Source organism: Heterodontus francisci, chromosome 8 (genome assembly GCF_036365525.1).
Source record: "Heterodontus francisci isolate sHetFra1 chromosome 8, sHetFra1.hap1, whole genome shotgun sequence".
In the NCBI taxonomy this organism is placed as follows: Eukaryota; Metazoa; Chordata; class Chondrichthyes; order Heterodontiformes; family Heterodontidae; genus Heterodontus; species Heterodontus francisci.
The window spans coordinates 20252618-20277078 of NC_090378.1; the positions used below are offsets into that span (position 1 = coordinate 20252618).

At 47.4% G+C, this 24461-nt stretch overlaps 1 long non-coding RNA gene across 1 annotated transcript in view; it reads left to right on the plus strand.

Annotated features, from left to right (window-relative positions):
• LOC137372482 (uncharacterized) overlaps nucleotides 1-24461 on the plus strand; it is a 332651-nt gene that overhangs the window by 191545 nt on the left and 116645 nt on the right. Inside the window, exon 2 of the long non-coding RNA XR_010975436.1 lies at nucleotides 20709-20863. This is a non-coding gene — a long non-coding RNA (uncharacterized lncRNA). The remainder of the gene's footprint in view (nucleotides 1-20708; nucleotides 20864-24461) is intronic.

The following is a 24461-nucleotide window of genomic DNA, read 5'->3' on the forward strand; positions in this document are numbered from 1 at the left end:
TGGAAAGCAGTCAAATGATTAACATAATGCAAGTCTAAAGTGAAAAAATGAAAGATCGAGAGACAAGTTGGTCAATGAAGCCAACCACAGGAAACTAGGGTATCTTGGAGAGTTTAATTAGCACCTAGGAACAGGAGTGGGTCATTCAGCCCTTTGAGCCTTTTCCGCCTTTAATGAGATGCCTCTTCTACCTTGCTGATCTGTAACCTAACTCCATCTCCCGACCTTGGTTCCATAATCTTTCCGTACATTCTTAATTGAGCTTGCATCACTGCTTTTTGTGAGAGAGTTTTCCACACTTCTACCAGCCATTCTGCCTATAGTGTCACCAGACACCAGCAAACCTACTTATTCCCATCTGCAGCATCTGTATGGCTAGACTGAGAAAGTTTGATGGGTCAGCTGAACTTAGAGTCATACAACACGGAAGGAGGCCATTTGACCCATCATTCCCACAGTGGAAAATGTACCGACTAATTTCTTGCTAAAAGCTACAAGAATATAGAGGCTGGGATTTTGTGTGGCTCCCTAAGGCGAAGCTGGAGGCAGGGGGGCACAGAGTATCACGATGGGTGGCGGGGGTTGGGGGGCGCGGGGATGGGGAGCCTGTCTCTTCCTTGTCACTAAGCGATCTTCTCAGGGGTGGGATAGGCCGTCAATGGTCCTCCCACCCTGAGTCCATTTAAGAACCTTTTTCTGCTGATGCTGGGATCTTACCAGCTGCAGGGGGACCTCCGCCACACGGAGAGGACGCCTTGTAACACTGCGGGCTTGGGGGGGGGTCCCTCCTCTGTGGGAAATCTGTGGCCCATGGAGGACCCGTGCCAGGAACCAGGACACCCCTCAGGACATCCCTCCCCCTGGACTGCACAACCACCCGCCTCACCGGGGCCTTCTTGGCTGGTCCCAGTGACCCCGCCTCACTTCCCTGAGGTCTGGGGTTCCAGCACTGGGCCTGGATCCAAGGCCTCTGCAGCACTGGCAGTGGCCAACGTGCCTGGTGATTGGCCGGCAGCTGTTGGAGGCGGAATGCCCGTCTTTAAAGGGACAGGGATCCGGATGCGAGACACTTAGCCATGAGAACACTTGAGGATTGCTCCAGGAAGGCACGAAAATGCACAGGCGGGCTTTCCCCTGTCTTTTCAGCCCGCGCCGGGAGCCCCGGCTCCAACTCAAAATCCAGCCCAGGGGATGTCAGGAATAAAATTGACCAAATGCAATAGCAAGACTGAAGTATCGTGTCAAAATCATCTGTGTGGTTGCAATGAATTGTTACTCTACATAGGAGTAAAAATGGTTACAGTTCAGTGAAATGAAACTTCTGCTGGATGGTGAATCTCCAGTAAAATTACTAGGAATTCTGATGATTGCATCACCTCAACTTTGGAACAATAAATATAAAATACTCACCAATAAATTCAATAAAGAATTCAAGAGAAACCTTTTGGCCCAGACAATGGTTAGAATGTGGAACTTGCTGCCACCTGAAGTGGCTAAGATGAATAGCATCAATACCTCTAAAGGGGTAGCTAGATAAACACATGAGGGAGATAGGAATACACAGATAGGTTTAGATGATCTAGGGTGGGAAGGAGGCTCGTGCAGAGCATAAATACCAGCACCGACCAGTTCGGCTGAATGGCCTGTTTCTGTGCTGTAAATTCTATGTAAACAAACCCTATAAGAAAACAGACAATTAATGCAAAGTCTAAAGGGTCTTGGCCAATTTCAAAAAAGGTGACAGAATGACCAACAGTCTCATTTCCTTAAATGGAATTAGACAATGTCCAAAACACCCCAAAACAGGACATGGTATAAAGCTGAGATTCTGAAGGTCCCTGTACAAAAGTATAATGAAGGGTCTCAGAAATTTTGATATTAGACATCCTAAATAAGAAGAACCTGTATTCACAAAAATTAGCAAAAAAAATTTTAAAAATCAGAAATGTATGTGCAAAGCTAAGAGCATGAGATAAAGCCAAGGTTAAGAAAAGTCTGCTGTACTTACAGGGTGATGAATGCACCTAGGATGAGGAATCTTTAACTGAGAAAAACAGTGAAGTCAGTGCAGAACTATATGACTGTGTGTAGATGACTGTAGACGCAGACAAAATGTATTGACAAAGAAGTTGTGAATAGAGCAGGAAGTGTCCAGCTGGGCTCGTACAGTAAGGCTATGTCCAACCAACAGACTTCCTATAGATTCTGTTGGAGGATTCTGGAAACAGATACACCCATTTTTAGGGATATTTAGATCCTCAGGGGGGAAGGCAAGGTCATACGTATGAGCTGACTTGAAACTTTTGTCTCATTCAGCTATTCTCCAATTGGATGCAATTTACCAATTCATACTTATGGATGGAATGGGAGTTGTGGGGTTAGAAAATCAGCCATGGAATGTCTCTTAGTGATGGGAATCTCCATCTAGAAGGGTGAAAAAAAATCAGCAATATTGTTTTTCTATTTTTTTCTATATGCTGAGAGTGGATAAGTCGCCTGGGCTGGATGGCTTACATCCCAGGTCGCTAAAGGAAGTGAGAGTGGAGATATTGGAAGGACTCGCCATAATCTTCCAATCTTCCCTAGATACGGGGGAGGTACCAGAGGATTGGAGAGTGGGAAATGTGACTCCCTTATTCAAGAAAGGGTGTAAGGACAGTCCCAGCAACTACAGGCCAATTAGTTTAACATCAGTGCTGTCTGCCTGGCGCCAGCGGCAAAGGCAAGTGGCAGCGATGATGGGGCTCGTCCTGCCTGGCTGAAGAGAGCAGGCAGCTCCTCAGAGGGCCAGCAGCTTAAAGGGATGAGACAGAGCGGAAATGGCCAAAACTGAGGTACTGGATACATTCTGGCTCAGGATAGTGGAGGGCCTGATAACTTTAAACCTTAAAAAAAGACCTTTTTCCTTCGCCCTGCAGCAAACCTGACAGCTGTGCACCAGACTGTTCAAGTTCACTGAAATCTCCATTTAAAAATTACAGTGTCGACTTCCCCAGCCTGTTAAAAGCTCCTAAAGGAGCTTAATGGGCCATTAATTGGAGGTGAGTGGGTTCCATATTCCCTTTTTCCTCCACTGTCCCTAACTGCTCCCCCCCTCCCCACAGTCCCGGACAGCTCTTTGAATATTGCAGACTGTCCCAGACACTGTGGTGGGATTTCTAATTGCGGGTCGGTACCTGACGCCGTGATGACTTCCAGGTCCCAACCCCGCGCCAACGTAGAAATGCGCACATGTTGCAATTACAAGTTGCAAATCAGTTAATTGGCTTGGAGTCATGTTCGCCGCCCAATCAGTGGTGGTGGACGTGGGAAGGAGGTGGGACGGAGGCAGCAGCAGGCCTGATTTAAAGGGTGGATGGCAGCCATTGCTGAGGCTGCCGTTCATCCAAAAAATGGAAGGGGGGCCTGAGCAGAGGGCAGTGGGCAGGGAGGGCCCTGTGCCAGGGCATCCACCCTGGCCCCTCCCTCCTCGTTTTGCTGACAACTCGCTGGAGGGGGGTGACTGTGTGAGGGAGCATTCCCTTCCCTGCCAGCAACAACAGCAGGACAGCAAGACTCACCAAGAGGGCATGGCTGGAGGTGGCACATGAGGTCAGCAGCATTGGAGTGGTGAAGAGGAACTGAGTACAGTGTCGGAAACCCATCAATGACCTTCCTAGGTTTGCAAAAGTGAGTGCCAAGAGAGACCCAGATGGCAGTCGGCAGAGCGCAAAAGAGAGGGGTATCCTGAGGGCATATAGATTTCTCCTCACCATGGGATAGGGGTGTGCTCAGCAGCCTTGCTGACTTACTGGCATAGGTCAGAACCCTAGTGTCCCTGGTCAGGAGGCTGGAGTGCAGACTGCAATATTGACAGTGAATGAGAAGGTGCAAGTGAAGATGAAGGGTGGCATTGTCCTAACTGCATCATTCTTCCCCTTGCAGGTCAAAAGGGAGTTGAATGCTCAGGAGAATGAGAGGACATGCCTGGTTGTTGGGGTGCCCCAGCTCGCGGTACTGATGTGATTCAAGGAGCATACATTTGATGTGGCCGGAGTTCTGGAATGTCCAGCCACAGGGACGCTGGGAACGGAGAAGCAGGAGTCCGCTACAGACAGGGTGAAAAGATCTCAACATCTCCATGCTCAATGAATGCGTGGCAATGTTCCCTGTGCAATGCACTGTCAATGCATAAGCTGTCATCTCATTGTTTTAAGCAGTGGAGGCATCTGCTAACTGTCCTAATCTTCACCACCTTCTATGTCTCTCACAGGGCCAGCGGCAGAAGGGCAGGAGTCCACACTCTGAGGACAAGTTCCGAGGAGTCAGAGGAAGAAGAGACCTCCAAGCCTGCACCATCACATCTTACCAGTGCACCCTCCACCAGCACAGACACACGCCTCAGTGGGTCCTCACATGTTGTTGGAGCCGATGGCACAAGGTGACGTGCACCTCACACCAGACCAGGAGGATTTGGGGGAGGCAGAGCCAGCTGTGGCCAGTCCCCCTCGGAAGATAGAGGACAAGGGCAGCCCTGGTCAGCAGGGTAGAGATGCTGAGCCTATGGAGTCACAAAACAAGCAACTCCATCTGGAGAATGAGCGTGAGATGTGAGCCCACATGTCAGAATTACCCAGAGTCATGGGATGAGAATGGAGGATTCCATTCATCTCGTGCTCCACAATGACTCAGTGCTTTGAGTGTGTGAGCTCCTCCATTGAGAGAGTGGCCAACCTCTTGGAGAGCCATATGTGGCATCATTCAGAGTGGAGGCAGGAACAGCACTGACATGCACGGGATGCATGCCCGACTCAGCAGCATTGACTGGTCAGTGATGCAAATGCTGCAAAGAAGCATGGAATGGTTGCCAGCTGCTTCCCAGCTGATGGTGCCCTCCAGCAATCATGGGCACCGTGAAAGGGCTGAGAAGGTGACAGATGGTAAGAGCACCTTCATGCTCATCCACCCCTATGGCTCCTCTGATGGATGAAGCATTTGTGGAGTCATGCCCTGTGACAGAGGTTGTCCTGCAACGTTGTTGATGCAGCAGCCTTTGGAGATGCACCAAGTTGGCATTTCCACAATGAGAACAACTGCTATGGGCATCTCAGTCCCAGACAGACACAAGCGAGCAATCTGCCTCCATTTCATCCTCCGATACAGGGGGAGCACCTCGTAGGGGTGGCTGTGAGCACAGGCCACCATGGCGGTAATGTCACTTTGTGGGTCACATGGGGGTTTCTGATGTAAATAAAGGTTAACTGTTAAGCAATAACGCACTGGGAAAGTTGTTGCCCTAAGACTGACTTGTCTGTTTCCATTTCACGTTGGTGAGACGGAGGAGAATGGGAAGTGAAGGTTGGCAGAGCGATAGAGTGAGCTGGTGAAGATTGTGTTAGGTGCAGACTCGGGCCCCTTCCTGCCCTTCCTTTCTTACCCCTGCGCCCCCGCTGCCCAGGGGTCTGCCTCTGCTCTGGCAGGTGCAGCTGCTCATTGCTGGTCAGACCAAGCTTGGAGAAGCTTGATCTCATTTTCTCTTAAGCCCTTTCTTCATTGGCATTGGACTGTGGAGTCTGCCTGAGCCTTGCCCCAACCCCCACCCCCCCTCCAAAAGCCCTCATCATGAGCACAAAGAGGTGCAGGTTATTTCTTACCACTGAGCACAACTACTTGCCTGTGAATGAGGGTCATCTCTCAGTCTTCCTCCTTCAATGCTGCCTCTTGCCTCTGTCCCGTCATTCCAGATCACTCCCCACTATTTCACCACCTCCTCCTCCTCCCTGTTGTAATTCCGACGGCACGTCCAACCCGCCCCTTAGAACCAAAATCCAGGTCTGGCCCTTAAAGGAGCTGTCGACAAACGTGTTGATATGCTGAATTGACCAATTACACAGTGTGGGCAGGTTGCCTCTTCCAGCTTCTGTCGGAGCCATTCAAAATCTGAGTGTGCTGGTTTCGGGTCAGGATTATGGGGGCGTAGTCTGAAATGAGAACCTGGTCTTTCAAAATTGATAGTTTCACACTTCTACCACCCTTTGTGTGTAGAAATTTTTCCTTTCACTTTTGAAAGTTCTGGCTCTAAATTGTAGACTGTGACCCCAATCCTAGACTCTTCAACCAATGGAAATAGTTCCTCTCTATCTACCCTATCTATTCCCCTTTACAGCTTGAAAACTTCAATCAAATCAACCCTTAACCTTCTAAATTCCATGGAACACAACCCTAGTTTGTGGAATCTCTCCTTGTATTTTATCTCTTGGAGTCCAGGTATCTACATTGCACTCCCTCCAAGGCCAATATTTCCTTCCTAAGGTGTGTTCCTAAATCTATTCAGATTTTCTCTTCCAATTCTGGTGCTGACAGTTTAAGAGGTAATTTCTCTGGCCTTTCTGCAGTTATAAATCTTGTACATTGCAGTTTTGTTGACAAAAAACAATAAATGAAACAACAGCGCCTAGCGCACGGTGGTTCTACTGTGATTTTCCCAGTGCCAATGAGGGCCAATTAAAGGATTCAAAACTAATGTTGGTGGCACTTGGAATCATAGAATGGTGACAGCACAGAAGGAGGCCATTTGGCCTGTCATGCCCCTGCAGTCTCTCTGTAAGAGCAACACAGCTGGTCTGCTTGCCCTGTTTTGATCATGATGTTACTGTCCTTGTCCCTCCATAGAGTTGTGGTGTAGATGTCTTGTTCTACCACTAACAGGGGATTATCATACAGAGTCTTGTTTATAAGCCTGCTTGCACTGCCATGCATCATGTCACCAACACCATTTAAAGACACCTCAAAAGGGAATTAAATCTTGCTTATTATTAATTTTACCAATTATTAAATTTGCAAGATATTAGACAAATGTATTAATCGCACTGAGTACAGTGACAGCACTGTTTAGTTAATCTTGATTATAAATTAGTATTGCTTATTTTTAAGCCAAATACACCACTTCATTTTTAGCCGCATCCAATTCTGCTGAAAGTAGCAACATTGACTGCAGTTGGCTTGCAATCTAGCAAATGCTTCAAGGGATTATTATTAATATTGATGAGAAAGAACTCTTTAGCTTGTTCTGGCTGAGCATCTTTAGAATCTTTTGGGCCTCCTTATCTCGAGAGACAATGGATACGCGCCTGGAGGTGGTCAGTGGTTTGTGAAGCAGCGCCTGGAGTGGCTATAAAGGCCAATTCTGGAGTGACAGGCTCTTCCACAGGTGCTGCAGAGAAATTTGTTTGTTGGGGCTGTTGCACAGTTGGCTCTCCCCTTGCGCCTCTGTCTTTTTTCCTGCCAACTACTAAGTCTCTTCGACTCGCCACAATTTAGCCCTGTCTTTATGGCTGCCCGCCAGCTCTGGCGAATGCTGGCAACTGACTCCCACGACTTGTGATCAATGTCACACGATTTCATGTCGCGTTTGCAGACGTCTTTATAACGGAGACATGGACGGCCGGTGGGTCTGATACCAGTGGCGAGCTCGCTGTACAATGTGTCTTTGGGGATCCTGCCATCTTCCATGCGGCTCACATGGCCAAGCCATCTCAAGCGCCGCTGACTCAGTAGTGTGTATAAGCTGGGGGTGTTGGCCGCTTCAAGGACTTCTGTGTTGGAGATATAGTCCTGCCACCTGATGCCAAGTATTCTCCGAAGGCAGCGAAGATGGAATGAATTGAGACGTCGCTCTTGGCTGGCATACGTTGTCCAGGCCTCGCTGCCGTAGAGCAAGGTACTGAGGACACAGGCCTGATACACTCGGACTTTTGTGTTCCGTGTCAGTGCGCCATTTTCCCACACTCTCTTGGCCAGTCTGGACATAGCAGTGGAAGCCTTACCCATGCGCTTGTTGATTTCTGCATCTAGAGACAGGTTACTGGTGATAGTTGAGCCTAGGTAGGTGAACTCTTGAACCACTTCCAGAGCGTGGTCGCCAATATTGATGGATGGAGCATTTCTGACATCCTGCCCCATGATGTTCGTTTTCTTGAGGCTGATGGTTAGGCCAAATTCATTGCAGGCAGACGCAAACCTGTCGATGAGACTCTGCAGGCATTCTTCAGTGTGAGATGTTAAAGCAGCATCGTCAGCAAAGAGGAGTTCTCTGATGAGGACTTTCTGTACTTTGGACTTCGCTCTTAGACGGGCAAGGTTGAACAACCTGCCCCCTGATCTTGTGTGGAGGAAAATTCCTTCTTCAGAGGATTTGAACGCATGTGAAAGCAGCAGGGAGAAGAAAATCCCAAAAAGTGTGGGTGCGAGAACACAGCCCTGTTTCACACCACTCAGGATAGGAAAGGGCTCTGATGAGGAGCCACCATGTTGAATTGTGCCTTTCATATTGTCATGGAATGAGGTGATGATACTTAGTAGCTTTGGTGGACATCCGATCTTTTCTAGTAGTCTGAAGAGACCACGTCTGCTGACGAGGTCAAAGGCTTTGGTGAGATCAATGAAAGCAATGTAGAGGGGCATCTGTTGTTCACGGCATTTCTCCTGTATCTGACGAAGGGAGAACAGCATGTCAATAGTCGATCTCTCTGCACGAAAGCCACACTGTGCCTCAGGGTAGACGCGCTCGGCCAGCTTCTGGAGCCTGTTCAGAGCGACTCGAGCAAAGACTTTCCCCACTATGCTGAGCAGGGAGATTCCACGGTAGTTGTTGCAGTCACCGCGGTCACCTTTGTTTTTATAGAGGGTGATGATGTTGGCATCGCGCATGTCCTGGGGTACTGCTCCCTCGTCCCAGCACAGGCATAGCAGTTCATGTAGTGCTGAGAGTATAGCAGGCTTGGCACTCTTGATTATTTCAGGGGTAATGCTGTCCTTCCCAGGGGCTTTTCCGCTGGCTAGGGAATCAATGGCATCACTGAGTTCCGATTTGGTTGGCTGTATGTCCAGCTCATCCATGACTGGTAGAGGCTGGGCTGCATTGAGGGCAGTCTCAGTGACAGCATTCTCCCTGGAGTACAGTTCTAGGTAGTGCTCAACCCAGCGGTCCATCTGTTTGCGTTGGTCAGTGATTATGTCCCCCGATTTAGATTTGAGGGGGGTGATCTTCTTGATGGTTGGCCCAAGAGCTCTCTTCATGCCATCATACATTCCTCTGATGTTTCCGGTGTCTGAGGCCAGCTGAATATGACTGCATAGGTGTTGCCAGTAGTCGTTTGTGCAACGCCTAGCTGTTCTTTGTGCAGTACTTCTGGCTGCTTTAAGTGCTGCGGATGTTAAATCGCTGGGGGCTTTCTTGTAGTTCAAAAGTGCAATGCGCTTAGCGGCTATGACAGGTTCCAGCTCTTCATTATGAGATTGAAACCAGTCTGCATTTCTCTTCGCACTTTTGCCGTAGGTGGTCAAAGCTGACTCATAGATGGCGTCTCTGATGTGGGCCCACTTGGTCTCAGCATCCCCTGTGGGAGTGTTTTGAAGGGCTGTTACAAGTGAATTTAGAAATTTTTGTAACAGCTGTGGGTGAGAAATTCTGCTCGTGTTGATGCGCGGGTGGCCCTTCTGCTTGGAATGATGCAACTTCTTTGGTCTGAGTCTAACCTTGCTGCACACCAGGGAGTGGTCGGTGTCGCAGTCCGCACTGTGGAAGCTGCGTGTGATTTGAACACTGTTTAAGGCGGCTCGCCTTGTGACAATGAGGTCTAGCTGGTGCCAACGACGTGATCTTGGGTGCCTCCATGAAACCTGGTGACAGGGTTTAGTGTGAAAGAACGAGTTGGTGATGCAGAGGTTATGATAGGTACACAACTCAAGCAGTCTCTGCTCGTTCTCATTCATCCTTCCAACGCCATAGCGCCCAAGGCAGGAGGGCCATGAGTCATGGTCGGCCCCAACCCTGGCATTAAAGTCCCCCAGCAGGAATAGGTGTTCGGTGTTGGGGATGCTGCTAATGATGTTATGGAGTTGTTCATAGAACTGGTCTTTAGTTTCAGGTGCGGAACAGAGTGTTGGAGCATAGATGCTGAGTAGGTGTACTGGACCAGAGGTGGTGAGCAGTCGGATGGACAGTATGCGTTCCGAGCCATTTGAGGGAGGCTCTATCATGCTGAGCAAGGAGTTTCTGATGGCGAAGCCCAGTCCATGCTGTCTTGGTTCTTCAGGATCCCTGCCCTGCCAGAAGAAGGTGTAGTCTTGCTCTGCTAGAGAGCCACTCGCGGGGAGGCGAGTCTCCTGAAGTGCTGCAATGTCCACATTGAGTCTACTGAGCTCGTTGTTAATGATGGCGGTCTTCCGAGAATCGTTGATTTGTGTAAGGTCTTCCGACAGGCCAGGACACATAGTTCTGACGTTCCAGCTTGCAAAGCGAAGGGCTGGTACCTTCTTTCCTTTTTTCATGTTGTTTGGTGCGGTGTATCAGTCCACCTTTCGGGCAATGACCCTGAGCTCCAAGCACCCATTGAAGCAGGCAGACTGTGGCGGGACAGAACCTTATTGACCGGGGGCTGCCCGGTTTGAGGCGGGCGGTAGCTGTCCAGTGAGGTGCAATGACCTCTCCCACCGACAAAGGCAACCCGTGGCGCCCAGTTTCTACGCCAATTTATCTGGACTTATAACCCGTAACTGCTGCCTTCCGTGTTGTTTCAGTCGCTGTGAGGCAACTATGGAGTGACCTCTCCATGGCGCATGCCTGGGCAAATTTATGGAGGTTGAGAGTTGCCCAGTCGTCAAAACCCCCCTCTCGGCCTTTCTGGTGGGGTCCAAAGGAGTGCAGGACACGACGTTTGGCACCAGTATGGCTGCAGGAACTGCCGGAAACATGCCAAAGGTGACACATGACCGCCTACGGGGTTCCGCTCCGGATTTTCTGTTAGGGTTTACTCCCTTAGCCTTGGTCTCTCCCGAGACGCCCACAAGGCAGTGGGGTTGTTGGGGCCCCTACACAGGTGTAGGATGGTGCCGGTGGGAGGAGGGGATGCAAGGGGGAGGGGTAGAGGGAGGGGGTGGGGGGGGGTGCAGGGGAAGGGGGTGCGGGGTGAAGATGGTGCGAGGGGGGGGCGGGCTGGGACGGGGTTGTGAGGGGGTGAGCTGAGAGGGTGGAGCAGGGAAGGGGACGGGGGTGGGGGGGGGGGGGGGTGGAAGGGGGGTAAAGGGGGGGGAGGGGGGGTGGAATCTGGTGCAGGTAATAAGCCATTTCCTCAGTGCCCACCATCGACGTCCGGAAAGCTCATCCACGTCCTTCGGGAGGTGAAGCATCATTTGGCAGACTTAGAGGTGATTACATTTGCTAAGGGTTTTTTTTTGCAGTGGTTTATATAAAGGCATGCAGCATTGCCGACAGTGCGCTGCAGATGCTCTCCGAGCCATCTCCCGCGGGCGCTTTGAAGTTGCGGCCGGGGGGGCCGTTCGTGGATGTTTTGGGTGTTCGGGGCACCTTTTCACAGGACTTCTCTCGGGTCCCGCAGCTCCTTCTTCACCTCAATGGACTTACCGCATGCCGTGGCTGCAGACACTCTGGACTGTGAAGACAGCAGGATCGGAGATTAAAGTATCGGCAGCTGTTCTCGTCAGTTACATCCGGATCAATTTCATTGAGAAAACAAAGAGCAGGTGTGGCTGGGGGAGGGCAGTGGGCCCAGGTAACATACACTAAACTAACTGTTAACTTTTAGATAGGGCTAAAATGAACTGATTTAAAGAGCCAGGGGAATTTAAACAGTTTAAGAGGGCAGATTGGGGGAGAAAACGTTAGGGATGGGAGCAGATGGCCATGGATAGAGTTGAACAGCAAGGGAGCTTCCAGCCCAGGAGCCATCTTGAAAGTAGAATAATTGCATGTATTTACTGTAAAAGACAAGGTTAATCGAGAACATTTAAACTGTAAATCCTCAATTTTCTTTTTGAGAATACCTTGAGGTTGCATTTCACTGAAAATAACAACTTGCATTTATATAGTTCCTTTAATGTAGTAAAACATCCCAAGACACTCTCTCACCTCCGTGCCACTTTCCCTGGGGAGGCCTGCCATGAGAATGGGCAGTCAGCTCCATATGGGTGAGCAGGCAATGAAACCAATTCAGGCCCCAATCAGGTTACATTCTCCCCCAGTGCTGCAACTTTCCCAGCATTGCACAACCTGCAAACCCCACCCCCCACCCTCCCCCTCTCCCCCATTGTGTGTGTCGGGAGCCCAGCAACACTGTGGAGGAGGCCTCTCGCTGGGAGGTTGGTGGACCATGGGTGACTGAATTAATTGGCGGCATCAGGGGGCCACAATGCTCATGGGAATCAGCGTGGCCGCAGGCACTCTCTGGAGGGGGTCAAACCTCCACCCTGTGGCCGCTCACAGTACTTTGTCATCTTTTTCACCACTGCCTTCGTGAGCACTTCGATTTTGACGTTGCCCCAGGTCTCCCTCTTCTCTAGCAGTGTTCAACTCACCCAGTGGCCCTGCCAGTCGGCCTTCTATTGGGCCTCCCACTTTCCTGGTCCGCCCGCCATTCTTAATTGGACTATGAACATGGCCAATTAGGAGGCCGCCTCATGTAAAATTGCTCCGGCAGGCGAGTTGAGGCTATGCACGGGCTGGGGACCTACGTATGGTCTTGATATCGGGGTCAAGTCCCCTGTGGCAAAACAGCCCTAAATATACATTGTGTGGTTATGGGTTTGAAATAATAATTAAAAGTCTATATACACATATATATTAAAAGCTATATACATTACCTACTATCATTGCATATAATAATTAGAAATCACGTAGCGATGTGGAAGAAACTAAAACAATATATTGGAGTTGGATATTGTGTCCATCAGACCTCTATCACTTTTTCATTCCTTAAGAGAGAAGGTAGGAGAAGAGAAGGCTGGAATAGAAGTTAAACCCACTATCTATAGATACCTGGTGGTGAAAGACTGAGGCCAAGAAGAAAGAGAACTTCCTATGAGAAACCAATAATAGATGTATATTGAGTAAGCAGAATGGCAAGATAAATAACTACCAGTGACAAGGAGAGACACCTGTCTGGCATAGGCCATCACCCACACATCGTGTTGATACTCAATTGAATGCAACAATGCGCATCATAACTGGAACCCTCCGCTCAAAACCCCTCCCCTGGCTTCCTGTCCTCGCAAACATCACTCCCCCACACATCCACCAACTGACTAAAACCCACAAGCTGGTTGAAACCATTTGTGCTGCACCTCACTTATCCATTTCACAATGACATGTTCAATCCACCTACTGCCCACCTTCCATTTCGGTGCCCCATATGGAGCAACCTTCTTGAGCAAGATCTACCAGCAGACATCCTTTGGATCAAGGAATGGGAAACATGGGAAGTCATGAACAAGTTCCTTGTGATAAACCCCATCTGTTGAATGGCAGGCTTTGAACTACCATGGCACAGTGGTGCAGTGGTTAGCACCGCAGCCTCAGAGCTCCACCGACCCGGGTTCAATTCCGGGTACTGCCTGTGTGGAGTTTGCAAGTTCTCCCTGTGTCTGCGTGGGTTTCCTCCGGGTGCTCTGGTTTCCTCCCACATGCCAAAGACTTGCAGGTTGATAGGTAAATTGGCCATTATAAATTGCCCCTAGTATAGGTAGGTGGTAGGGAAATATAGGGACAGGTGGGGATGTGGTAGGAATATGGGATTAGTGTAGGATTAGTATAGATGGTTGGCACAGACTCGGTGGGCCGAAGGGCCTGTTTCAGTGCTGTATCTCTAAACTAAAAAAAAACTATGGCGAGAATGGTCCTTGCTAATCAGGTTCAGGACAAGCCAGGACCCCTGCACAGCCAACCTCCACCGCTGGGTCCTCAGTACAAGCCCCTTATGCATGTGTGGAGAGACATAAACAATGCTGCACATTACCGAGAGGTGTTCCCTCAACAGACTAAGTGGCGGACTAATCACTTTAATTCCTGCAAATGAGGAGGCTATCGCTTGGCTCCGGGGATTTGCATTCACTAAATAATAATAAAAGGAGAGGCAAGCTGGAAGCAAGAGCAAAAACTAAAATAGGAAAATGCAAGGTCTGTGGCCAAACTAAAGAGGAAGTCAGAATCAAGAAGGAGAAAACCAAGAGTGAGCTAACAAGAAACTTGGAGCAAAAACCTAAAAATAAAAAAGTTTGCACCAATTAAAAGAGAGAAAAACATGTTGCACCATAAAGAAAAAGGCTAGTGAAAATGACTTTTTTGTTGCCACAAACAACTTGCATTTCTATAGCACCATCCCAGAGTGTTTCACAGGAGTATTACTAGACAAAAAATTGACACCAAGCCAAAGAAGGAGACATTATGACTTTTTTTTTTATTCGCTCATGGTATGTGGGTGTCACTCAGAAGGCCAGCATTTATTGCCCATCATTAATTGTCCTTGAGAAGAAGGTGGTGGTGAGCTGCCTTCCCAAACTGCTGCAGGCCATGTGGTGAAGGTCCTCCCACAGTGCTTTTAAGGAGAAAATTTCAGGATTTTAACCCAGCGACAGTGAAGAAGCAGTGGCAGTGTTCCCATCAATCTGCTGTCCTTGTTCTTCTAGTTGGTAGAGGCCGTGGGTTTGGAAGGTGCTGTTGAAAAGGAGCCTGGGTGAGTTGCTGCAGTGCATCTTGTAGATGGTACACACTGCTGCCACTGTGCATCGGAGGTCAAGGGGGTGAATATTTCAGGTGTTGGATGGGATGCCAATCAAGTGGGCTGCTTTGTCTAACTTCCTGAGTGTTTTTGGAGCTGCATTCATCCAGGCAAGTGAGGAAAATTCCATCACACTCCTATAATAAAAGCAAAATACTGCGGATGCTGGAAATCTGAAATAAAAACAAGAAATGCTGGAAATACTCAGCAGGTCTGGCAGCATCTGTGGAGAGAGAAGCAGAGTTAACATTTCAGGTCAGTGACCCTTCTTCAGCACTGGCAAATATTAGAAATGTGAAAGGTTATAAGCAAGCAAAGCGGGGGTGGGGCAAGAGATAACAAAGGAGAAGGTGTAGATAGGACAAGGTCGCAGAATAGCTGACCAGAAGGTCATGGAGCAAAGGCAAACAATATGTTAATGATGTGTTGAAAGTCAAAGCATTAGTACAGTTAGGGTGTTAACGGACTGAAAATTGAACAGCCACAAGTACAAACATGAAAAAAAACCAGTGGGTAAGCAAACTGAATAAACTAAGATGAAATAAAATAAAATAAACACAAATCCACCCCCCCCAAAATAAATAAATATATAAAAAAGAAAAAGAACTAAAAATAGAAGTAAAATGGGGGGCCCGTCCTGCTCTGAAATTATTGAACTCAATGTTCAGTCTGGCAGGCTGAGTGTGCCCAATCGGTAAATTGGATGCTGTTCCTCGAGCTTGCGTTAATTCTGCTTCTCTCTTCGCAGATGCTGCCAGACCTACTGAGTATTTCCTGCATTTCTTGTTTTTATTCCATCACACTCCTGACTTGTGCCTTAGTGGAAAGGCTTTAAGGATTCAGGAGGTCAGTCACTTGCTACAGAATGCCCAGCCTCACCTTTTTTTATTCATTCAAGGGATGTGAGCGTCGCTGGCTAGGCCAGCATTTATTTCCCATCCCTAATTGCCCTTGAGAAACTAGTAGCTTGCTAGGCCATTTCAGAGGACATTTAAGAGCAACCACATTGCTGTGGGTCTGGAGTCACATGTAGGCCAGATCAGTTAAGGACGGCAGATTTCCTTCCCTAAAGGGCATTAGTGAACCAGATTGTTTTTACAACAATCGACAGTGGTTTCATGGTCACCACTAGACTAGCTTTTAATTTCAGATTTATTAATTAAATTCAAATTTCACCACCTGCCATGGTGGGATTCAAACCCATGTCCCCAAAGCATAAGCTTAGGCCTCTGGATTATTAGGCCAATGACATTACCATTACGCCACTGCCTCCCTTGCTCTTGGCAGCCACAGTATTTATGTGGCTAGTCCAGTTAAGTTTCTGGTCAATGGTAACCCACAGGAAATTGATGGTGGGGAATTCAGCAAAGGTAATACTGTTGAATGTTACGGGGAGATGGTTAGATTCTCTCTTGTTAGAGATGGTCGTTACCTGGCACTTGTGTGGCGTGAACGTTACTCGCCAATTATCAGCCCAAACCTGAATGTTGTCCAGACCTTGCTGCATGCAGGCATAGACTGCTTCAGTATCTGAAGAGTTGTGAATGGACCTGAACACTGAGCATTCATCAGCGAACATTCCTGCTTCTGACCTTATGATGGAGGGGAAGTTATTGATGAAGCAGCTGATGATTGAGGCTATATTGATGGAGCAGTAACTGGGCAGATTAGATTTTCCCTGCTTTTTGTGGACAGAACATACCTGGGCAATCATCCACTTTGTACTTCTGGATAAAGATGGTTGCAAATGCTTCAGCCTTGTCATTTGCACTCATGCTGGGCTCCACCATCACTGGCATTGGAGATGTTCATGGAGCTTCCTCCTCCTGTCAGCTGCTTAATTGTCTACCACCATTCACAACTGGATGCAGAACTGCGGAGCTTTGATCTGATCTGTTGGCTGTGGGATCATTTAGCTTTATCTGTAGCTTGCTGCTTCCGCTGTTTGGCATGCATGTAGTCCTGTGTTGCAGCTTCACCAGGTTGGCACCTCATTTTTAGGTATGCTGGTGCTGCTCCTGGTATGCTCTCCCGCTTTCCTCATTGAACCAGGGTTGATCCCCTTGCTTGATGTTCATGGTAGAGTGAGGGATATGCTGGCTCATGAGCTTAATAATATTGCTGTTTATTATCAGTGGTTCACCAGTAACACTCTAGCATCATGGTCATGAGACTATGGATTCAAGTTCTGTTCTGTACATTAACTTGTCTGGCACCACTGTGCAGCAGTAAGTGAGTGCTACATTGTCAGAGGTGCAATTTTGAAACTGACGCTCTGTCTGCCTGTTTGGCACATAAAAGATCCTGCACAAATATTCAAAGAAGAGCAAGGAACTCATTCCATTGTCCTTATCAGGACTCATCCTGAACCAACACGGCCAAAGGAGAGTAATTGCTTACTTATATCATCTGCTGTTTTGGGGAACCTTGCTGTGTGCAGATTGGTTTGTCTAATTAAATTGATTACAAATCTGAGGCAGTTCATTGGCTTGAAGGAAAAAAAGAAAAGACTTGCACTTATATAGCGCCTTTCATGACCACTGGACGTCTCAAATTGCATTACAACCAATGAAGTACTTCTGAAGTGTAGTCACTGTTGTAATGTAGGAAAGAAAGCAGCCAAGTTGTGCACACAAAGAGCAATGTAGTAATGACCAGATAGCCTGTTCTTGGAATGTTGATTCAGGGATAAATATTGGCCAGGGATAACTCTTCTGCTCTTCTTCAAAATAGTGCCATTGGATCTTTTACATCCACCATAATCTAAATAATTTACATAATCTAAATGCAAATTAATTAGGTGTTCTTTCCAAACAACAGCCTCTTTCACTTGGGCCATGCTGATAATAAAACTAAATATACTACTACTATTATTATTACAATAGTTAATCTCCTGTAATGAGTTATAGAAATGCCCAAAGTATTATAACATGTTTTGCACATTGACCTGGATTTTGCCGTCAGTGGCAAAGCAACAGTGCTCGCAGTTGACCTCAAAGAAAGCTGCCCACAAAGATCTAGTGATCACTGTGGCATGGTTTTCTCCCTTTCCCGATGACAGTTTAAACCTGGTGCCAAGGCAAGAGGAAGAGTTGGAATACACCAACAGTGACGTCAAGCAAGCAGCAAGCAGCTAATCACGTTGAAGTATTTATCCACAGCAAACTAGGAAGTTAAAAGCACTTAGTATCCTTCACTTTTAATTTAAATTTTCCTATAACTAAATAAATGATTATGATTGGATTAAGACAAAAGCTAAAATAAAAATCAACAAATTTAAGGAAAAGACATTTCTTTTATGTATATGGATTTTTTATTGTCACAGCAGAGACATTTGCCATTCCACAAATATAAAATTAGTTTTTCCAGAGTCAGAGAGGCTGTTTACCAGTAATTATGAAGTTAGTACGCAGTTAAAATCCAGTTACACCTCATTCAACAAGGTGTAACTTTTTCAAGGGTTTTACAGTGAGATAAACAGTGTGAAAGTGGAAGTTCTCATCAATTCAATTGTTTTTCCATTGATTGTAGTCTTTGGGTGGTTGGTGGAGTGGGGATGGGGGTGAGGGGAGGTTGTTGCCACAGCAGCACAGCCTCTGAAGAAGCATTGAATCACTGACAGCAGCTTCTAGATTTTGCATTATTCTGATTATCAGTTTCAGTGGATAAATGACAGCAAACGCTGCCAGTTTAGGTATCATTACCACAGCAACATCTAGGCTAATGTATTATTCTGTTGCTAAGGCTAGTTGCTTTTACTCAAATTCAATGATAACCATACTTCAGAAGATTTGCGATTTTCTTTTCGAAGAGCTGTACAAATCATTCAAACATTGATTTAGATATTTTAAGGTCATTTTGAATGGCTATCATCTCCTGCAATACCTTGGTAGCTTCTAACTATTCCTTGCCTTGGTTTTTCTCTGCTTAGTCTGAGGGGAAAACATACCCTGTGTAAAAATAAAACAGATCCAGGTAGAGCCCGACAGAAAATGCTTAATACATTTGCAATGCACACATCTTAAACATGCACTCAAATTTAGTGCTTGGATTGATAGCTTTACTAGTGCGACCTGAGATTGGATTTTCAAAGCTCAGATATCTGCACTATATCTTAGTTTTTTATCTAGCTTTGAAATCAAAGATCTATTTCATGTTTATATTGTCTTTTGTCCTTATTATAATACATCAGTTTAAGCAATATTTTCAGAGCATGCATGTATGTGTATATTCAGTATTCCTATAGTAGATAGGATGTTTCGGTCACATTTCTTTAGCCTACATTATCTCAACAGTGAATGTGTTGTTGTGAGAGTAGTGTCTGCTTCTTCCGAAGTAGAGCATTATGAGTATGCTCACCTATCTGCCTCTACTAGCAGGAAACAGTGTTCAGCAAATGGGGCTGACATGATTCCACCTTTCGTGCAGAGCAAAACATGGATGTGAGGTACTTTTTCTGAAGCTTACACTACAATGCTTTCAAAAGGAACAAATTACATAAATGCAGGAATTATCAACTGCAGCAGATGGTATTTCATGCTCTTGCACAATTCAGGAAAGATATACTGGTGTTGGAGCACAGATTCACCAGATTGATAGCAGGGTTAAAAGGGTTAAATTATGAGGACAGAGTGTATAGGCTGCATCATTCAGTAATGAAGGGTTATCTAATTGAGATGTTGGGTGATTAAAAGATTTGATAGGGTAGATGGAGAGCAATTATTTCCTCTGGTGGACGAGTCCAGAACAAGGGGGCAGAACCTTAAAATTAGAGCCTGTGTAGGGGTGATGTCAGGAAGCCCTCCTTCACACAAAGGGTATTGGAAATCTGTAACTCTTTCTCCCAAAAAGCTGTCGCGGCTCAGTCAATTGAACATTTCTAAACTAAATGTGATAGATTTTTGTTAGGCAAGATGAGGGGTGTGGAACTAAGACAGATAAATGGGTTTGAGAAACAGATCAACCAAAATCTAATTGAATGATGGAATCGACTTGAGGGCTGAATGGCCTACTTCTCTTCCTATGTTCCTATGACTGCGAAAAATATAAAGTAGCTTGGGTTGTTTCTCTTTGTCTTTTTAAGCCTTACAGCTTACAGCAAGATAAGAATTTGGTTGATTTCAGGGGTAATTGGTTCATGCTTTGTAGTGTATATTAATGATTTAGATGTGAATATAGGAGGTATGATCAGTAAGTTTGCAGATGACATGAAAATTGCTGATGTCGTAGATAGTGAGGAGGAAAGCCGTAGATTACAGGACGATATAGATGGGCTGGTAAGATGGACAGAGCAGTGGCAAATGGAATTTAATCCTGAGAAGTGTGAGATGATGCATTTTGGGAGAACTAACAAGGCAAGGGAATTTACAATGGATGGTAGGACCCTAGGAAGTACAGAGGGTCAGAGGGACCTTGGTGTACTTGTCCATAGATCACTGAAGGCAGCTAAGGTGGTTAGGAAGGCAGATGGGATACTTGCCTTTATTAGCCGAGGCACAGAATATAAGGGCAGGGAGGTTATGATGGAGCTGTATAAAATGCTAGTTAGGCCACAGCTGGAGTACTGTGTACAGTTCTGGTCACCACACTATAGGAAGGATGCGATTACACTGGAGAGGGTGGAGAGGAGATTCACCAGGATGTTGCCTGGGCTGGACATTTCAGCTACGAAGAGAGACTAGATCGACTAGGGTTGTTTTCCTTAGAGCAGAGAAGGCTGAGGGGGGGTCATGATTGAGGTATACAAAATTACGAGGGGCATAGATAGGGTAGATGGGAAGAAGCTTTTTCCCTTAGCAGAGGGGTCAATAACCAGGGGGCATAGATTTAAGGTAAGGGGCAGGAGATTTAGAGGGAATTTGAGGAAAAATTGTTTCACCCAGAGGGTGGTTGGAATCTGGAACACACTGCCTGAAGGGGTGGTAGAGGCAGAAACCCTCACAACATTTAAGAAGTATTTAGATGAGCATTTGAAATGCTATAGCATACAAGGCTATGGGCCAAGTGCTGGAAAATGGAATTAGAATAGATAGGTGCTTGATGGCTGGCATGGACATGATGGGCTGAAGGGCCTGTTTCTGTGCTGTATAACTCTATGACTCTATGACACGCAATTAAACTATGTTGTTCACTCTGCACATCTCCTTTCTGTTATAGATTCCTTTTGGAAGTTCCTTGCAAACCTTCCTGCTAAGGGACTGATAGTGCACGTGCAAGCCCCGAACACTCAAAGCTTCAGCTTTGCCACTTTGCGACCTGCACCTGGGTATTGCAGCACAGAAGGATGGATGCGACAACAGGATTGTTTAATGGTAAGACTTTATTGCTGGGGTTCCAGACAGTTGTAAGGCTCAAAGAAAACTTTATCTGGCACTGCCTAGGCAACATCCTCCTCCACATCCTCGTCATTGGAGGAGGCATCTCACTCCATTATATCCTCACTGGTCAACTCCTCGTTACTTTGTAGTGTCAGATTGTGCAGTGCACAGCAAACTATCACAATACGTGAGACCCTTGCCGGAGTATGCTGAAGGGCTTCACCGGATCGATCTAGGCACCGAATTCTCATCCTGAACAGACCAATGGCCTGCTCGATGGTCATTTGGGAGATGTGCAGTGTGTCTAACATAGTTAATTACGTGTGACAGCCAGCGCAACAAGTCCCTTTCCGATAACATTATCACCCGTGATCCTCTAAGTGCATCTGTGTGCTTTGCTTAACTCGTTTGTGGGTGCTCCACCTGTCTTCTGGCTGCCTGAGGCCTAGCGGGCAAACGTTCTATCTCATCTGTGCATGGGTTCCTCACAGGCGTCAGTAGCCATGTCCTCAGTGGGGAGCCCTCTCCAAGGAGCCATCCCTGAATGTGCGCAGGGGCACAGAAAAGGTTGAGTGCCTGGCACTGCCTTAGTATGTATGCATCGTGGTTGCTTCCCGGGAATCATGCACACACCTGCAAGATCTGCTTGTGGTGGTTGCAGGCCAATTGTACATTGAGGGAATGGAAGCCCTTCTGGTTGATGAAGACAGCAGGCTGGTCCATGGGAGCCTTGATGCCCACATGTGTGCAGTGAATCACCCCCGCACTTGAGGGAATCCAGCGATGTCCCCGAACCCGAGAGCCGTCTAAGCGTGATTGTTTGCATCGGTGCAAAAGACCACCTAGTCACCGGCCCTCCTGAAAATGGTATTGGTGACCTCCTTGATGCAGAAATGCACCACAGACTGGCAGCTTCTGCACATAACTCCAGTGGACACCTGGAATGATCTGGTGGCATAGAAGTTCAGTGCCATGATGACTTTCGGGCGCTACAGGCATTGGGTGTCCACCAAGTCCTATGGGCCTCAGCTCATCCTGCATCATGGCACATAGATCATTGACAGCCTCCCCAGAGGGGTGAAGCCTTCGGACACACTGCCGCTCGGACATCTGCAGGTAGTTTAGACATGGCCAGTAAACCCTTTCCGGAGGGTAGCTTCATCTGTGCGCTGGAGATTGTTGCCGTGCCCGTCTACAACCTTCTCCAGCCTCCTATGCCTGGAGCTGACCCTTCTGTGGGCCCCCAAATTGCTGGTGTTCCCTCCCTCTCTATTCCTCCTCCTTCACGGTGTCTTCAGAGCCAGGGTGACTAAGGCCCATGACAGATTGCCTCTCCCTCAGCGCAAGGCCTCCAGGACAAACAGACCTCCACCAACCTGTGGGTGGCACAGTGGCGCAGTGGTTAGCACCGCAGCCTCACAGCTCCAGCGACCTGGGTTCAGTTCTGGGTACTGCCTGTGCGGAGTTTGCAAGTTCTCCCTGTGTCTGCGTGGGTTTCCGCCGGGTGCTCCGGTTTCCTCCCACCTCCAAAAGACTTGCAGGTTGATGGGTAAATTGGCCATTGTAAATTACCCCTAGTGTAGGTAAGTGGTAGGAGAATGGTGGGGATGTGGTAGAGAATATGGGATTAATGTAGGATTAGTATAAATGGTTGGTTGTTGGTCAGCACAGACTCGGTGGGCCGAAGGGCCTGTTTCAGTGCTGTATCTCTGAAAAAAACCCCCCACTACTTGTGCCTTTCAATGAGGTGGCACTGCCTCAATGCCACCCTAGAGTGCTGGCACCTTTGCTCCTACTTCTGACAGTGTTTCCTGATCCTCCCACTCCTCCACCCACCCTCCCAAGCGATGCTGCCTCACCTAGTGAAGCCAATGATCAGATCCTGCCCCCTTGCACCAGGTGAGGCTCTGAAGACCCATGGTTCCTGTGCGCCATCAGGAAAATTCAAAATGGTGAATAAAATTGCAGTCAATTGAGTTCTTAAATACCTTAATTGGCTTTCCTGCCTCATGAATGTGTGAAGCCCTCTCTCCATGTCAGCTGCCGAGTGGAAAATCCGGAAGGGAGGTCATCATGTCGGACTTCCTGTCTGATGTCTTCGGTCCCAGATTTATGGCCTCCCTGCCTCCGTTGCCATTTCAAATGGCCCCATAAAATTCAGCCCATGGTTTTCCAGGTGAGAAGTTACTCTCAGGTCTTATCTCCCTGTTCTAAATGGAGATAAAGGGGGAAATTGTATGCTCTCCCCCATGGCAGGTTTGGAGGTGGGACAACATATAATCAAGTGGGATGGTGGTGGTGGGGGGGGGGCACCCCACCACCTCCCGCCTCTGCCAAAATTAAGTCTGGGGCAGTACAGCCTGTGAATGGCCTTTCAGCCCCACCACTAATTGAGGCCCTTAACTGGGCAATGAATTCCCAATTAAGAGCCTCATCCTGTGGCTCCCGCAATTAGCGGCAGGCAGTCCTTTTGCTACACAGGACGCATGGCAGGAAAAACCGTGTGGGCTGCTCCGCAGCTCTGGGGGTGGGGGGGTGGGGGTCCATCGTTAAAAGGCACAGTGCTTGAAAGAGGGACCCGGCCTTGGGAAGGGTGGGGTGACATCACCCTACCCTTGCTACTGACCCCACCTACACCCACTTTTCTCCGTGAACCCCCACCCTGCGAGACCCCTCCTGCCCTCACCTACCTGTAACATGGGTCCCGTGCTTTTCCTGGGCCTTCGGTGGGTGCTCCACCAGCAGCTGCAGCCACTGGCTCCACGGTGGCGCTGCTCAGTTAAAAAGCTGCCAACCTCCGATTTTCTGGCAGCTCTCAGAGGGCAGGACGTCTGTTGCCGGCATCCTTGATCCCATGGAAGGCCCACCGCTGATCACTTAAGTGCCTTAATGGCACTAGATTCGGCAAACCTCCCACAGAAGAGGCAACGTGGAGTTCTCGGCATCACTTTTTCCGAACGTCGAGACCTCCATTGCCGGGATAAAATCCTGGCCACACAATCCAATCTCTTCATTTCATTAAGAGCAGTGTATACATTCAAAACCAGATTTGCTGGACATTACTATTTGTGGAATCTTGCTTGTGCATAACATGCCCATTGTATTTGTTCATACACTCAGCTTCAAAGTAATCATTTTATGTGAAGTGTTCTGAGGTGGTTGTGAGGGCTAAATAAATGCAAGTCATTTGTTTTAGTGCTATCATTTTTTACCTCTTTATTCAGGTAAATAAGCTTAGTTGCTTTTTAAAAGACATAATCCCCAAGTGTAATATTATTTACAAAAGCGTGCTCATTTCCATATATTCTGATTAGCATTTTTGCATAACTTTGCGCTACTTTTTCATTCAGTGATTATAGAATTCTTCTTAATTAAAACAATGCAAGTGGAGAAGGGCAAATACTAACAAGGCTCCTGGATTTTGGCAGGAATTCTAAAATTGTGAAATAACTTCTTGTTGGCGACTGTATAAACAAAAACAAATGGATTTTTAGCTCAGTGGTAGTGGAGAACCAGGCTGTTGGAAGGTGAGAAGATTGAAGGACTGAATGTTCTTGTCACCTCAGCTGAATCCTTTGAATGCCAAAGGCTT